Here is an 18,782-nt window from a genome sequence, read left to right as displayed (position 1 = left end):
AAGAATGAATGAGAATGGTCTACCAAACTCGTATTTCACCTCCAAAGAATCACTCACAATGTGTAAGACGTGAGCAGAAGCTACAAACTGGGAAAATACATGAGCAAACTCATTGGCATACTCAATCCCTTGATTGTGCAAGATCTGATGCACAACTATAGTCACAACTGATAGCAATCTGATTCTCTAACACCTGTCCCTGCTGAACTGAACATGCACTGACATGCAACTGAGTTAACTGATATATTCTATAGTTGTATTATGAGTTAATAATTAGTTTAACAACTCATCATTAGTCTATTTGCAGTTAGACTAACTACAACTAGTTTAACCAAGTCAAACTGAACACAACTCCATCAACTCCATAATCAACTCCACCAAACTCAACTGATTGAGTTCTAATTGAAGTCATGCATGCAACAACTCAACTTACTCATAAGAAAAGCGTACATCCTTCTGACAGCTGCATGGGCCACATCTGTAGCTCAAACTGAAGTGCTCCAAGAGAATAATATCAAGTTTATAGTCCAAATATTATTATGAGACAATAATATTTGACTTTTCTATTTTTGACAGCTAGTCTAAAAATAGACTTTGATCACCCACACTGTGGTCACCCACACTTTGGTCACCCACATTGTGATCACTCACACTGTGATTACTCACACTGTGGTCACCCACACTATGATCATCCACACTATGATAAAAAATAGAACTTGTGCCATAATTTGCCTGCGGGCCCACTTAGTGAAGGCGACTCTTTTCACTAAGCTCCATCATCTTGTTGCAATCTCAACACCTATATTTTCAGGCACATTTTTAATTTTGTAATTTGTATATCAATGAATCTTGGGAATATGTAAGCTTTTGAAGTGGGAGAGGTTCTTGTGAGCTCACAAGAAGCCTTTAGTGCCCCATTTTCAAATCAGCTGCTTTGACTTTTCTCAAGTTGTTCCTGCATTGTATGATGTATCAACTGAATTTTCTCTATGAACTTCCTTGCCTTATCGATGTCACTATGACCCTTTACGACGAAATATTTATAAAAGATGAAGTCCAATGGAAATCTTGGAAAGTACCCATAACATGCCTCAAATGGTGATGTGTTTGTGGAAGAATGATTTGCCCTGTTGTATGCATGTTGTATGTAATGCAATTATTCATCCAACGACTTGGGATGTTTGTTGCAATATCCTCTAAGAAGATGAATAGTTGTTCTGTTGACCACCTCAGTTTGTCCATTTGTTTTTGGATGAAATGTTGTCCTCTTCTTCAACTTTGTGTCCATCATGTCCCATAAATTTGACCGAAAACTCCCAACAAATCGAGAATCTCGATCACTTACAATAGAAGTAGGAAGACCAAAATGAACCCCAAATGTTTTGGAAGAAAAGATGAGTTGTTTGTTCAGATGTAATTTTCTTTTTACACGGTGTTAGTATGCACATTTTGCTGTACCTGTCCCCAACTACATACAAGTAATAATTTCCTTTACTTGACAATGGAAGACCTTCTACAAAATCCATTGAGATACTCTCCCACGGACGTGAAGGTACCAGAAGTGGAGTGTATAAACCAAGTTTCATATTTATAGGCTTACTTGTAGCACATAAAGAACATCCTCTTATGAAACAAGAAACATTATCCAACATGTGTGGCCAATAATAATGCCTTCGAAGATTTGCTATTGTCTTGCCTACACTAAAGTGTATAGCAATCAATAAAGTGTGTGCCTTGTTACCGGGAAAAGTGTCTATTTAGAACTGCTCTATCCCACTAAGGTGTGATAGCTGCCTTAGAAACAAACAGAGAAAACTACTTTTGTATTTCCTTTATGAACTATAAATAAAGAGGAATAGGAAGAACCAACATGTGTCTTGCGCTAGTCCTTTGATCCAATCCCTCTCCTCTTTGACAGCTTCCAGCTACCTGCTCCCTTACTTGCCCAGCTTCACCAAGTACCTGTAAGATCACAGAAGAAGAAAACTATACAAAGACATGGATCTATATTCATAAATAACTTAGGATCAGATTTAAGTTAACCATACAAATGTAACAAGCATCAATGATACAAAAGCATGGAGGAGAAACTCAAATAGTTTTTATTGATATACAAGAAGATCCAGGAGGAGTTACAACCGATGATTCCTGACCCAGCATCAACCTCCCAGCAAAGAAGCCCCTCTTCACCTCCAACAAAGCATAGATCACCCAATTCTCTGATGTTTATCTCAAAACCAACAGCAATTCCTTACAATGTGCAAAATTCCAGCCTCTGGATCTCTGGGATGAGGGATCCATATATAGATGTATGCAAGGAGGATGAGTTAGCTTGTGATTTGATTAGTGGCTTCTCTCTATCAGTTCTTGCTTCCACTTGGAGATTGAAGGCCTCTTACTCATCCTTGGTCGAATTCAGTGAGGCAAGTGTCATAGGAGAAGATTATGGAAGCTTCCATTGTCTCTCCACCTCGCGGAATGACACTGCCATTTGTCATTTCCCACTCAACGCACCCTGATAGTGCATTTAGGTGCGTTGCAACGCACCTAGCCAGTGGATTTAGGTGCTACGCAACGCACTTGGCTAGTGGAGCAGCTGAAATGATCCTGTTTTGACTTATTCTGAGCAATTTCTGGTGGAGAACTTGTAGGAGAAGCTGTAATTTGTTGACCTTGTTCCTTTAGGGGTTAGAACAACACTTTTAGGGACTTAGGAGCCCTTGGTTTATGGACATTTCATGCTTGGAGCTGCAAGGCACAAAAATGTCCATAACAGTTGCCCCCTAAAGTATGAGGCCGTTAATCGGGTGAAATGCTTTATTATGGGGATCCGAAGTTCTTTCAATGCTGGGAGGAGACCTGTAATAAGATACAATACAATACATTATCTTCATACTGTTTTCATGATCTAGCTGAGGCGGGCATTCCCATGCTCAGCTTTATAAATTCATTTTCATGTACATAGGACAGACAATCGTCTGATTGTAGACTGATGATTCTAATAGAGCCATCATCCTTTTGGTAGGATGATTATCTGTGCTGCAATGCTGTACATTTGAATGCCTTATTTCCATGAATATATATCGCAGCCCGGATGGATGAAACTAGATCTGGGGTCTTCAATCTCGTCCGATCTTCACTCGAAGTACAAGTCGATCCATGTGGGAAATGTTTTGAAGTCGAACATTGAAAGACATGGCTTGATTACCAGTCAATGATGTAAACTGTTAACAAGCGCGAGAGGAATCACCGATAATGATAATGATCCTCAAGGTACTGCAGTACAATTCACGTGGTGTGAATAAAGGACTTGGCGTCGAACACCACGCAAAATCTTTCGGTCGAAGGTCATTGATGTAAACCTGTCGCTGAAAGTGAGAAACTTGCCATTGAGGCATGCAAGCTTCAATCTACTGAATGGGGTGTTCCTAGACCAACTTCTTGAATAATGAGATGATGTCGACAAGAAGTGATCCATCATAGGAGGGCCTTAATGAATCCCACATCAATGACACGGAACGGAGCAAATGATTTTGATGGAGATGAAAACGATCTGATGATATACGGTTCAGGGTGGCGGTCATGAAAGAATGGAGTATAATGTATGGTAGTGGGTGGGACACAGGTGGCCTTTCTGGATGACTTCTCTTGAACATGTCGGCGACACTTATGTGATGGATTGGTAGCATTAACCCCAAATGTGAATGGTATGGTGTGACCATGGCGATGTGACCGGTGAATGAAACAACCCAACCCGACTCGGGCACGGAGCGGAAGTGTCATGTTCAAGAGCGAGTTGCTACCAATAAAGATTCTTTGAGTTTTCTTCCCAATTTTTCCCCAGTCATTTCTGATCAATACCTCTTTATTTTTTTCAAGCTTGAGGAGGATAACATATGCTTGTTCTATAATTTTCCCTTCGGGCAAACCCATCGCTATGTTTTAATGAGCCTAGCGATAGTTAAACTCGTTCTCGTCTAAAGACAAGTTTGTCGCTATTAATTTTTTTAACGAGTTTAATGACAAAGATAACTCGGTCCTTTTCATTTTTAGAGAGTCTAAAAAGGTACGTAAAGGTAACTCCAAAATTCCTTTTTCGTCATCTAATCCCTTAAGTCCGAAAAAGTATAAAACAATACAGAAGGGATGAATTTTCGATAGCTTTAACGAGCCGAACAAAACAAGCGCTCAATCTTTTTGTGTAATAATCCCTCAAGTCCAAAAAGATGAAAATCTAGAGGAGGGATAGCACTTCCTGTCCCTTTAACAAGCTGGAGAGGCCAATGGCTCGGCAATCTTTTCATATTTTATGAGTCAGTTGAAAAGAGCTTAAAGAAGACTCGTCTTTTGAGGAACGAGTGATAAAATGGGTAGCAGCTAATTCCAGGTAAGGTTTGGAATTTTCCAATCACGGCAGTGTCACAAGGATGGCTAGTGAAATAACTCTTCGCGGCTGTTCCTCAAAATGGGTAAACAATCAAATGGAGGTGAATGATCGGCCAATGAAAAAGTGGAGGTGACAGTGCAAACATGACCAAGGCTTTAATGGCTGAAGTACTACATTCACGGTGGTTATTTACCAGGGAATAGTTCATTTTTTAAACGAGCTTAAACGCGGGTGGAAAAATTTGCTCGGTACGGGTTTATTTTTTAATGAGCTTGAACCTCGCGGTAACACTGCTCGATAAGTTTGCATGCCCCCAGCATAATAACGCAAATCGAGGTGCATGCCCTCCAAGCTTCATTGCATTCAACTTGGTGGTTGGAATGAAGGTTTACCTTTGAGATTTGGAAAGGGGATTTGTTTCATTTTTTAATGAGGTTGGCACAGTAAAAGAACTATCCTCATGACTCCTTGTTTCATTTTTTAATGAGGTCGACATGAGATAAGAACCATCCTCGAAGTCCACCGTATTTACAATATTTGATAGAAAATTAAAAACTGATGGATGATTAAGGTTGCTGGAATAATCTTCGTGGTAATTCGGAAGATGGGAGGGATGGTGGTAATCTTCCTATGGTGCCTCTCCTATCATCATTGATTGAATGATTCCTTCATCTGTAGAATGTACATGCGACCAAGGATTTGAAGAGGTGCCATATTCCTTAGACCTATCTATCCAAACACTCGATGAGTGGTTATTTGGGTTTGCCCCCCAAGCCAAGAAAATTGATTGCTACAATATTTCTATTAGGGCGATGATCCATGCTGACAAAATGTTTAGGAATCTTTTGAATCCATTAGATATAGAAGATTTCATATTGTAGGTTTCCACTGTGGCCACTTCCGCCAGATTACTCGGAGGTGGTAGGGCAAAAGTACCCATTAAGGCAGGGTCTTTTAGGAGGCCTACTCCAATATTTTGAATCGAATGATTGCTTCCATGGATCATTGGAATGCTTCCCGTAACTTGTGAACTGTTGGGGAGAAATGTTTGTTGGTCGGCGATTGTAATTCTTCCTTGAAAGGGAAATGCAATCTTCCTGATGTAGGTTGATACAACTGCGGCCATGGCATATATCCAGGGCCTACCCAGTAGGATGTTGTAATCGAGGTCTTCATGGATAACCTCAACATCAATTTCTACTGTTTTTCCCCCCAGTTCAACTTGCAAGTTACTTAAAATCCCGTATGGAGTGTATGATCGTCCATCAAATGATTTTAATGTCATTGACGATCTCGACAAGGGTGGTGACCCTAAATTTTTCCAGCAACTCATCGACATAATACATGTAGATGCCCCCTCATCAATAATTGTTCGATGAACAGTTTTGTTGAGGGCTTTCACTTGAATAAGGAAAGCTAGTTGAGCCGGTAATTGAGGGTCATATCCTTTATGATCAAAGGCCACAAGATTGGAATCCATTGGGTCAATCCCACCTATTGCTGATAATAAAGCTTGCTTTTGGGAGGGGTAATTTTGCGGTACTTCAAGTGTCGACATAGCGGACGGCGATCGGGCCAGGTCCTCTACTATATTATAATTCTATGCTACTTTTGCACGAGGATTAAATGTCGATTGTGTGCTACTCCCTTTGGTGACTTTATCATTGGTCCAGGAATGATGGGCGGCACAACTTCAGTCAAAGTTGTTGTCGAACTACTAGGTTGTTCCTTAGCCTTGTTATTCGACAACTGTGGATTCCCGTAATCTTTATTCCTTGTCAAAGCATCACTTTGCTGCTTTGAGATAGACAACATAAGCACTTGGGATCGGGAAGCATTTTGATTAGAAACTAGTTTGGTTCCCGGGTTTGGAAACGGATCAGTCAATACTGCTGAGGTTTTTGAACTCTTAAAGAGTTTCTTAACTTCAGCTTTATCTAGACAATCTCTCGTCCGATGATCCTCATCGCATATATGACACCCCGCAGGGGGTTTTCTTTGCCCAGAAGGGCTTGCAGAAGCTTTTCCAGGAGATGATTCATCCTGCTTCCTTTTTCTCCCTTTCTTTTTCTTCTTGCCCCCTGGTTGCTTCATTCGTTTTCCCTTGTCGGTCGACACGACATTTACCTCCGAGGCAAGAAGTTCCTCATTTTCATTTTGACTAGAAATCTTACGGGCCTTTTTAGATGTAGCCTTTGTTGATTTCGTTTCTGTTGTGCCAATCACGCCATCGTTGGCATGAGAGTCATTGTTTGATTTAGGAGGAGGAGGAACTGAGAATTCCAGTCTAGGGGCATCAGGTATTTTATCTTAGAGCATGCCGGACTGAGTGTAAATCAAGTCCAAATATTGCGCACGAGCGATAACTTGCTCTTCTGTGACGACTCCCCCTTTTGCCACATCTTCCGTGATGGAAGGTAGTAATGACTTAATAAACCATTCAGCTAAAAGCTGATCGGGAACATACGTTTTCACCATTCTACGACGAAGTCGCCATTCATGTATATGATCAGATATGTGAGTGGTCGTCGTTTGTTTGAAGTTGGTAAGAAGCTTGATTTCCGTTTCGTACCTTATCGATAACTGAAAATGGGTTAAAAACGTTGTGGCTAGTGTACTGAAGTTGTCGAATGAAGCTCTAGGCAATTCGATATACCATTTTGCTGTCGGACCAGTTAACATCCTCTGAAAAAGGTGAAGCCTAATCGAATCATCGTTTAGGGTGTTTGATGAACACCACAGATGAAATGTCATCACATGATTCGACGGATCTTCACCCGGATTTCCATTAAATTTAGGAATATCTGACGGAAGTTTATGCGGAATCGCTGGCCACCAAGGGGCATAAGCAATTGGATCATTCGTTAGCCGGTTTAGATCTGGTAATTCTAGAGTTGCTACAAAGGGCAACTGTTGATTCAGGTTAGGCGAAGCATACCCAGGATAAGATGGAATCGCCTGAGCAATGGGTCTTTGCATACCAGCATAATGTATTTGATGCTGGCAACTTTGACAAGGTTGATGGGCATAACCATTATAATATGGTTGTTGATAACCGCTTTGGAAATGCGGTTGCCCATTACTTACAAAGACTTGTTGCTCAGGTCCTTGATATGATTGCTGGAATGGCGGTTGTTGAGATTGAACCAGCCCTGGTTGTTGGACCATTTATTGTTGTCCAATACTGGATGATTGACCAAGATGAGGAGTCATAGTACTTGTTTGAGCCTGAGTCACTCCAGATAAGGAGGCACTAACCTGAGGTTGTGATTGAGTCGTTGAGACAAGAGGAAATTGTATTGCAACCTGAGAAACTTGGGGTTGAAATAAAACAGGTAACGCTTGTACTTGCGATGCAGTCACCATAGCAAGTATAGTGGGAATATTCGACACAGGGTGGACTGGTTGCATTGAATATACAACCCTTGGTTGCTGAGGCAGTATTGGTACCCAGCCGCTGGTTGTAATTCCAGTTTGACCTGAACTTTGTTGTAAACTCCCATATGGTTGTTCTCTGGGAGGGAACAATGAAAAGGCATACTGCCCTCCATATGGTGGAAATCCAGTACTTAAAGGGTAGATTGGCCTTTGAAGACACATTGGATCAATTTGTTGAGTTTCAACATAAGAAATACTAGATGATAATCCGGATGAAGAAATAGGAACAGACCATGTCGTCGAAACAGTCCCTGATTGGACTCCGACTTGTTGTTGATAACTTTCCGGGACAGATGGTATACCGGCGAACATTGTTGGAGTAGCAGCAGGAGGTTCTGCTGCTACTGTGTCAGATGACACAGTCCTAGATGTCGACGGTTGTTCAGACATATGTAGTCTATCCAAATGATTTCCTAACGATTCTACAAGAACTTGCGATGAAGGGAGACTAACTTCGAAGACCAACGAGGGAAAGGTGATGATTATTTCGTTTAAAATAAATTTTAGACGCTCTGACACAACCTTTTTTTTCAGTTTTTAAGAGTCGAGAAAAAACAAACGATGACTCTAGTCTCCTTCGATTTTTAATGAGCCTAAAGTGACAAGTGCTCAGATGGACCTTTTCCGTTAAGGAGTCTGAAAAGGAACGAAAGGGACTGCTCTGGAGGTCTAGGTAGAGGGAGTACCAAACCAATCGCAAAACTGCAGAATACTTTTTACAGTACGACAGTCAATCTTCCCGAATGCTGTGTTTAGTGCATTGCGATCAGTAGGGCGGCCGACACGACTTCCTATGGATAAAGGATTTAAGCCTATAGGGGTCTCCCAAAATATACTCGACGGTACGTGGGAGCACAAGTCCGTACTGGCACTTATCGTCTCAAAGTGGAGGAATCACCCAACCATCAGTGAGGACAACAGTTACTAGGCTTTACGACGTCGGAATACGTCTCTAGCCTAGACCTCTAAATGTTGTGCGTTAAGTTCCAAAGCGTTGTTAGATTCATTGAATTTATTTTAAGTTGATCTTGCTTATGAAGTTTGCCTTTTGGGTTCACCACGAGATGTAGATGTAATTCCTAAAATGCAATCTAAAGATGATAAACAAACTTTTATCTCTTTTCTGCAATGAAAATCCTAGCTACTAGGGGAAAAGAAAGACACAATCTTTTCACAAAGAGCAAAGAGCACACTGTAAATGCACTTTCCTAAATCAAGCCAAACAGACTGTCTATATGCAAATGCACATGCATGTATTTGTTTTTCACTTTCTTAGTATTGATGCTAAAAAAAAAGTTGATGTACAAATCTGAATTTGCTTTCAAGTGACAAACACAAACAAGCTTCTTTTCGAAATCAACAGATAGAGATGATTACGACATTTTATGATTTCGAAATGAATACTCGTTTTGACACTAGAAATTCACAAATTCAGACCAAAGGCAATAGTAAAAGTATAATCGACCATCAACAGCAATTAAACTTTATCCTATGATCGAAATCGACACTTGCGACAGATCTAAATCAAAGGACGATAGTACGACTATTCTACTTTTGCAATGGAAAACTGTAAATGACTCAACAAACACACAAAAACATCTACAGTTCTTTTGTACAAAGGAGGCGGAATATCAGTAAGGAAAAGGGGTTTTAAACAGACATAGACTAATCACAGGCTGCAAAATTCAGAGACAAAACTGGAAAGAGTGAAGCATAAGAACCTCAGCTGCACAGGGCTAGGCTGATCAGCGCACCTGTAACACAGAGAAACTGCATTGCAGCGCAGGTTTCCCTTTCGGGAAGTGCGTTGAAATGCAGGATCTCTTCACAGCACTTGCGCTGGGCCAGAAACGAGAATTCTATCCGGGTTCTGGGTCACAGTTTGCAATTTAGTCTTTGGTTTTTGGCCGAGTAAAAGCAATCAGTAATGCACAATCAGGGGTAGATCTAAGGAGGGTCTAAGAGCTATCACAAGGTCAATCAGATAGTCTGTGAATCAGCTGTTCAAATCATAAATAGATCCAATGAATGGATTGAAGCAGCAGATGTCTACTTTGCATTTTTTATGGCAAATGCAGTTCGAATGCTACTTATAAGTTTATGAAACAAACAACAAGAGATACACAAACAAACTAATTAGACATTCTCCCCAGCGGACTCGCCATTTTGTTATTGGGAAAAGTGTCTATTTAGAACTGCTCTATCCCACTAAGGTGTGACAGCTGCCTTAGAAACAAACAGAGAAAACTACTTTTGTATTTCCTTTATGAACTATAAATAAAGAGGAATAGGAAGAACCAACCTGTGTCTTGCGCTAATCCTTTGATCCAATCCCTCTCCTCTTTGACAGCTTCCAGCTACCTGCTCCCTTACTTGCCCAGCTTCACCAAGTACCTGTAAGATCACAGAAGAAGAAAACTATACAAAGACATGGATCTATATTCATAAATAACTTAGGATCAGATTTAAGTTAACCATACAAATGTAACAAGCATCAATGATACAAAAGCATGGAGGAGAAACTCAAATAGTTTTTATTGATATATAAGAAGATCTAGGAGGAGTTACAACCGATGATTCCTGACCCAGCATCAACCTCCCAGCAAAGAAGCCCCTCTTCACCTCCAACAAAGCATAGATCACCCAATTCTCTGATGTTTATCTCAAAACCAACAGTAATTCCTTACAATGCGCAAAATTCCAGCCTCTGGATCTCTGGGATGAGGGATCCATATATAGATGTATGCAAGGAGGATGAGTCAGCTTGTGATTTGATTAGTGGCTTCTCTCTGTCAGTTCTTGCTTCCACTTGGAGACTGAAGGCCTCTTACTCATCCTTGGTCGAATTCAGTGAGGCAAGTGTCATAGGAGAAGATTCTGGAAGCTTCCATTGTCTCTCCACCTTGCGGAATGACACTGCCATTTGTCATTTCCCGCTCAATGCACCCCGATAGTGCATTTAGGTGCGTTGCAATGCACCTAGCCAGTGGATTTAGGTGCTATGCAACGCACTTGGCTAGTGGAGCAACTGAAATGATCCTATTTTGACTTATTCTGAGTGGTTTCTGGTGGAGGACTTCTGGGAGAAGCTGTAATTTGTTGACCTTGTTCCTTTAGGGGTTAGAACAACACTTTTAGGGACTTAGGAGCCCTTGGTTTATGGACATTTCATGCTTGGAGCTGCAAGGCACAAAAATGTCTATAACATGCCTCCCTTATGATATTGTGTCTTTCTCCCTCTGGAATACACAACTTTCCAAAGTGATACAACAAACTATTATGTACATGATAATCCAACTCTTCAATATGATTTCCTTGACTCAAGCTTGCATATACTTCTTGAAAGTCACTATCATTTTCATATTGTTCTATGTAACTTTCATGCAAAAAAACTATGCTTGAGTATAACAGATGAATTTACAATAGGCCTTCAAAGAAAACCCATCCATCTGAAACGTCGTGACTTATGCAACTTTGACTGTGACTATAAATAACAGAATGGTTGATGGTTGACATGGATGATGGTCTCCTTCCCCATAAAATAGTGCTTCCATTTCTTAACACTTTGTACCAATGCATAACGTTCTTTGTCATAGGTGGGATAGATAGTTACAACTCCATTTTAGATTTTAGAATGAAATGAAATGGGCTACCATGTTGCATTAGAACTTCTCTCATGGCATAATTGCTTGCATCTATTTGAATCTCGAATGGTTGTCTAAGATCCGGAAGTGCTTATACCAGTGCTTAACTTATCTTTTTCTTCGAAGCATAAAATGCTTTCTGTTGTACATCTCCCCAATGGAATACTTTCTTGACACTTATGAATGCATGTAATGGAGCTGCAATGGAAAAAAAATTAGCAATAAACTTTCCACAGTATTGTGCTGCCCCTAAAAATCTTCTTACCTCTGTAACCGTATTGGGCTTGGGCCAATTTAGAATGACCTCAACCTTAGAGGGGTCAATCTTCAACTCACCTTCTCCAACAATTTGTCCCAAATACACCAAATAACTTTTTCCAAATTCACACTTCTACATCTTTAAAAACAATTGTTCTTTTCTCAAGACATCTGTTACTTTGTTTATGTGCATCACATGTTCATCCCTTGACTAGCTGAATATGGTTATATCATCTAAGTACACAATGAAAAAGACATCTAGAAATTGTCTCAATACATCATTCATTACCCTCATGAAAGTAGCTGGAGCATTTGTAAGACCGAAAAGAATAACAAGCCACTTAAACAATCCTTGTTTAGTTTTAAATGCGGTTTTCCAAATGTCTTCTTCAACTATCCTAAGTTGATGATAATCACTTCATAAGTATAACTTAGTGAAATAATTTTCATACCTCAACTGATCAAGTAGATAATCAATTCTTTGGAGTGTATAATGATTCTTTATCGTGATTTTGTTCAATGCACAGAAATCCACACACATGCCCCAAGTTCCATCCTTCTTTGGCACCAAGACAATGGGCGAATCACATGTTGAATTAGATGGGCATATGATATATTTTCTCAACATTTCTTGAATTATTTTCTTTTCGATTTCCATGCTCTCTATAACCGACATTGGATACATGCCTAATCATATGTTGAACATCCCGTTACAACAGAATCTCATGCTGAATTCCCCTCTTGAGAGGTAACCCCTTGGGTTTCTGAAACATCTCGCCATGCTTGCTTACCACATCAAAAAAAATCTGATTTCAATTTATCATCACAACATTCAAAAGATTCATAGTTAATATCATTCTTTTTCTTCATCATGAGAAGCACAAAATTTTTACTTACATTTACTAGTCTCTTCATCTGCCTTGCATTAACGAAAGAAATGTTCAACTTTTTGCGATGGGATCTCACAATGTACTCCACCCCATTCTTGAGAAATATGTGTTTGTTGTCATGGCGATAAAATACTACTTTCCTATCATACAAATAAATACTACCCAAAATAATTCCTGATATGTCAAGTGGAACTACATCTAACTCAACTTCATCAGTGAACTTTTCAGTAATGGCAAACTTGAATACACACTTCCTTGTAACCTATATGTTTTCATCGTCCAACCTAATGGATATGGATTTTGATGAGGTACAGCTTCAATGTTTAGTGTTTTTACCAAGTCTTCAGAAATCAAGTTTGATTGTGACCCACTATCAAATAATGCATTAATCATGGTATGATGTGAAATCACTCTTACATGAAATAACTCTATTCTTGATTCTTCATTTGGAGTGTTGCTTTCACTATGTGATGAACTAGTGCTTGCAACAATTTATTTTCCTTTTGTAACCATGGCTGAAATCTTGGTGTCATCACCAGAATCTGAACCAAGCTCATGTTGTGTGTTAGTGGTTGTATCTTGTTTTCCCTTATTGTTTTGTTTCTTAGGCCTTAATTTGGGATGAAATTTCAAGTAGTGGGCTTCATCATGCCCCTCTTTCGAACAATGTTTGCATGTGATTTTCTCCCCTTCTTTCTTCACACTTGCGTTTTTATTTCCCTTCCATTTTCCACCCTTCTCTTTTTCCTTGCCCTTGAATGGCTTCCTCTTACTACTCTCTTCCTGAATGTTCTTTCCTGTAGATTCAAGGTGTGTGGCTTGCAGACATACCTCATCTAAATTGTTTGGATTGAACATAAGAATAGTATGCTTCAAATAGGAATGTAAGCCCCCAATATATTTCAACAGTGTATCTTGGGGATACAAATTTACTCTTAAGAAGAAATCTCTTTTCTTAAAATCTTGTGTATAATCTTGGACTATTTGGCCTTTAAGTTGCCTAAAATTCTACCAACTCATAATGGCTTTTTTCATATATGCTAAAGGATAAAACTGTCTTTTAATTGTAGAAACAAATTCAACCCAAGTAATGGATATCTTACCATGGATTCAAAGTTCCTCTTGAGTCTTCGCTTCCCACCAAACTAATGCAGCTCCTTCTAGCCTCAGTGAAGACAACTAGATTTTTATGTCATCTTCTTGAAGGTTCTGAATTTTGCAGTATACCTCCAACTATCGAATCCAATTGTCCAACTTTTCTACATTCACCTCTCCATTATACATGGGATGTTTGAATTTTATGTCCAATTTAAGTAAGGGAGTCTTTCCTTTTGGGGTTTTTGAATCAGTATGCGCAATTTCAGTGGTGGTAGTGGAAGATGATGCTATGTGAGATGATGAAGATGATGAGGAAGATGATGAGGATGGTGGGCATGGAGGTGGCTTTCCACCATTCCCCTTGGAATCCTTCTTATCTTCTTTTTTTTCCTCTCAGCTTCCTTCTCCATGTGGAGTTTTATAACTTTCTCCAACCATTCTAGTGTTCCTCTCTTCATATAGGAATTTGACCATCTTAGTTAAAGTGAAGAAATCTTTCTTGAATTATTCCTCTTTTGAAGAAGGACCTCCAGGCTCTCTTTCTCTAGACATAATGGTTGTGGATTCAGCTCATAAATTGGTACTCCTTGTACCTCTTCAATCTCAGTTGAAGGAAAAACTTGAGGAGTTTCAAGTGCAGCTGGAATTGGAACTTTGGGCAGTGGAGATTGTGGCCTTGTGGCTCTCCTTCTTCTAGGCATTACCTCAGGAGTTGCAACCAATAGCTTCCATTCTCCTTTCTGCAATTCTAACCTTGTAAGCATCACAATTTTGAAACCATTAAAAACCTAATTGCACAAACTCAAGCAATCAAGAAATTTAACCTTATGCTCTGATACCAACTCAATATGTTTCTAAATTATTAGTTTTGTTGTGCTAATATGAATTACCATTTTCTAAACATATGTTTTCTTATTACTTCTTGTACTGAGATTTCATTAACTATTTGTGGATGTAATCAGATAAATTTCGTTAAGTTTAAAATGACATTCATGAGTAAAATAGCTTCAAAAAAAATTTACTAAACAACAAACATTAAAAGTACAACAAACCATCAAGGAGACACTTTATCACGGTGTTTTGATGAAGGAGTTCACCACTCCTAGGCTACATCTCATTGGTCCAGCTTCCATGGCTTGGGCCTCTGTATTAGCTCAATATGGAAAAATGTTGTTTTGAAAATATCTATGGCTCTTCATACCTTCAGCAATGTGTTCAAAATGTCCAAATTACCCAAGAACACCTCTCCTAAGCTCAATTTGGTCGAAAATTTCCTTCTCTATGACTCAGATAGTGTTTTCCTACAATTTCTCCTCTACTTCTCAAATATCTCCCGTTAGTGCACTAAATTTGGAGGCAGGCCCGAATTTGAGGGCTCTGCCAAAACCGCCATTGTTTTAAACTCATGCTTAACTATCATTAAAATGTGCTTAATTAAAAATAATCCTAGATTAGTGGCCCACTAATCAGCAGTTAGCGATAATTGCGAGATTAGTGCTAACCACAACCACCGGAACTGGACACGTACTAACCATTTGGAGTAATGGTATGTCGGAACCACCAGGTGATAACACTAACTGTTTGTATTTAACACATAATGTTCACATGTGGAGCACTAACCATCAGAGAGTTGGTGAATTGTCTGCTAGATAAACCATACCATTAATTATGTCATGGTGTTCACATAGGGAGTTAACACTTACCGTCATAGGTATTTTTGGATAGCCACTGGATAAAACACAACCTTAACTACTTTTTTTGTGGTGGGCTATTCACATGCAGAGGGTTGGCCTGCAAGATCGCCCTCCTAACCTCCCAACTCCACACAGCTTAACTTTAAATACAAACAACGAATGTATGGGGTAAGAAACACTTGGTAGTGGAGATGGTTAGGACTTGTGGATGATATGCTGGAGGTCATGACGTCAAACCAAACCTCCACCATAAAATTTTACTCCATTGTGTCGAGACAATTAAGGCCTTTGGGTGGTGCCACGTCGCAGCCTCTGGGCTTCCCATGTGGCATTCTTCCATTGGTCCAAAAATAAACCAATCACATTGTGCAAATGCACCACCTGTATAACCCAATCGACTGATGCCACTTATCCATCTGTGATTCATTGTTGATATCCTTTGACCATGCCTAGTCACTTTCCACTCGAGTAGTATGGATTGTTGACTACGCAATTTTTTGTAAATTTTTCTTGTTTAGAAAAGTGATCAGAACACAATAACTTTCTCATTGTTGGGTGTGGAGCCTGATTATTTTCTGTATTCAAAGGTCTCAGTTAGATGTATACACCAGGAATATTGTACACCCCTCCATGCGGGGGGGTGCGGGGGGGACTTGTGCCCCCCGCGGGTGTTCAGGGGGGGGGGGGGGGTGGGCGGTGGGGTGGCGATCCCCCTCGGCTGGGGGGGTCCGGGGGCCAGCAGTCCCCTGGTGGGCATTTTGGGGGCAGCACCCTCTAAGCTAAAAATAGATGTAAAATTTCCTTGTAAAAGTCTAGTAATTTCTAGTCAATCTGGGCCATTCATTAGGCGGATGATCTAACAGTAGAAGTTATGTTTAGTTTAGGGTTTTTTGCTCTAGAAGGCAACCCCCTCACTATATATGAGGGAATTGTATTCCATATATATATATATATATATATTGAGTGAAGAAGGGAGAGGATATTGAGAGCGAAGAGGGAGTTACAACGGATTTGCTATAGGTTGTATCTTTTTAGTTTGCTAGATAATATAAAAGGAAGGACTGGCTATTTCTCCGTGGACGTAGCCCAAACTGGGTGAACCACTTATACCTGTGTCTCTATTTTTTTTATGTGTTTTCTCTGTTTATATTTATGTAATATTTTATGTGTTTCATTGCTCCATAATATATAATTTTCTAACAACTTCTATCAGAGCCGAGGGTCTATTTAGTTGATAAACTCGCAGGAGAGAAGGATTCTTGGTTCGAGTGGGAGCAATGGCGGAAGATGGTAGGTTTAGGGTTGAAAACTTTAACAGCCAAAACCACCAGCTGTGGAAGATGAAGATGGAAGATTATCTGTATCAGAGAGATTTGTACCTACCATTGAGCGGAAAAACAAAGAAGCCGACGAGTATGACAGACATAGAATGGAATATTCTTGACAGAAAGGCACTTGGAACAATACGGCTATGCCTAGCAGTGTCGGTAGCATTTAATATTTCAAAGGAAACGACAACAAAGGGTTTAATGTTGACATTGTCCAAACTATATGAAAAACTCTCGGCCTCAAAAAACGTATTTCTTATGAATCGTTTATTTAATGTGAAGATGTTAGAAGGTGGATTTGTTACTGATTATTTAAATGATTTTAATACTATTACAAGTCAATTAAGTTCTGTAGGTGTAAACATTGATGATGAAGTTAGAGCTTTTTTATTCTTGTGCTCATTGCCAGAAAGTTAGAATGGTTTAGTAATGGCCATTAGGAACTCTGACTTTGGATCTAGTACTCTAAAGCTTGATGATGTTGTCAGTGCAATCCTTAGCAGGGAAATGCGATGGAAAAGCTCCGGTGAGACATCAGGTAATGCTTTGACTGCAGAGGCTAGGGGAAGAAAAATGGAAAGAGGAAAGAGCCTAGGATATCATATTAAGTCAAGAAAAGGTAGATCCAAGTCCAAATCGGGGATAGTGTGCAAGAAATATGGTAAGAAATGACACCTGAAGAAAGACTGCAAGTCTCAGAAGGGAAAAGGAGGAGACGCGCAACAAGAAACTAATCATGTAGCGAATGTAACAGGTGATGTGTTGCAAGATGATTTGTTTCTTTCACTAGAAAATATTATTGATGCCTGGGTGGTAGATTTAGGGGCCTCATTCCATGCCAGACCTGATAAGAAACATTTTCATGATTATGTTCAAGGAGATTTTGGACAGGTTCGATTGGGTAATGATAAACCTTGTAAAATCATTGGAATGGGTATAGTTTTCATAAAACAATAGAATGGAAATAAATGGCTATTGAAGGAGGTAAGGCATGTTCTAGATCTGAAGAAAAATCTAATTTCAATAGGGAAGTTGGGAGGTGAAGGTTGCGTAACTACTTTCACAGATAAAAGCTAGAAGGTCACTAAAGGATCCATGGTAATAGCGAAAGGAGGAAATGTTGGTACATTGTATTTATGCAATGGTATTTCTAATTATGTTAATGCTTTAACCTATATAGGAGAAGATATGACATTGTGGCATCATAGGCTCGGGCACATGAGTGAGAAGGGGATGCATATTCTTCACTCAAGAAATTCGTTGCTAGGTTTGAAGTACGTTGATTTAAAATTCTATGAGAATTGTGTTTATGGAAAACAGAAGAGAGTCAGATTCCTTAGAGTTGGAAAAGAAAATAAGAGTGAAAAATTAGATCTTGTGCATACATATGTATGGGGATCTACTCAGGTATCATCTCTTAGTGTCTCTCGTTATTATGTTACTTTTATTGATGATGCAACCAGAAAATCCTGGATTTATTGTATTCGAAATAAATCTGATGTATTTGATACTTTCAAGAAATGGAAAGCTTTGGTTGAAAATGAGATAGGAAAAAGGTTGAAGTGTCTTAGATCAGATAATGGAGGTGAATATTGTAGTAAAGAGTTTGATAGGTACTATTTAGAGAATGGAATTCGTAGAGAGAAGATAGTTCCAGGAACACCACAGGAAAATGGTGTGTCAGAAAGGATGAACACGACAATCATGGAGCGTGCAAGGTGCATGAGATTGTATTCAGGATTTCCTTTACAATTTTGGGTAGATGTTGTAGATAATGTTGTTTATCTAATAAACAAAAGGTCTTCAACTTCCTTGGATAGTGATATTCCAAAGGAGGCATGGACGGGTAAAAAGGTAAACTACTCTATTTTAAAGACTTTTGGTTGTGAAGCCTTTGTCCACATTAATAAAGAAAATAGAACAAAGCTTGAGGAAAAATCAAAGAAATGTACCTTTATTGGATATGGTGTTAATGATTTCGGCTATCGCTTTTATGATTATAAAAAACACAAAATCATTAGGAGAAGATTTGTCATATTCAATTA

Source organism: Pinus tabuliformis, chromosome 2_2 (genome assembly GCF_031772625.1).
Source record: "Pinus tabuliformis cultivar Carrire ecotype Pingquan chromosome 2_2, CPIR1, whole genome shotgun sequence".
In the NCBI taxonomy this organism is placed as follows: Eukaryota; Viridiplantae; Streptophyta; class Pinopsida; order Pinales; family Pinaceae; genus Pinus; species Pinus tabuliformis.
This window is presented reverse-complemented; position numbering follows the sequence as displayed.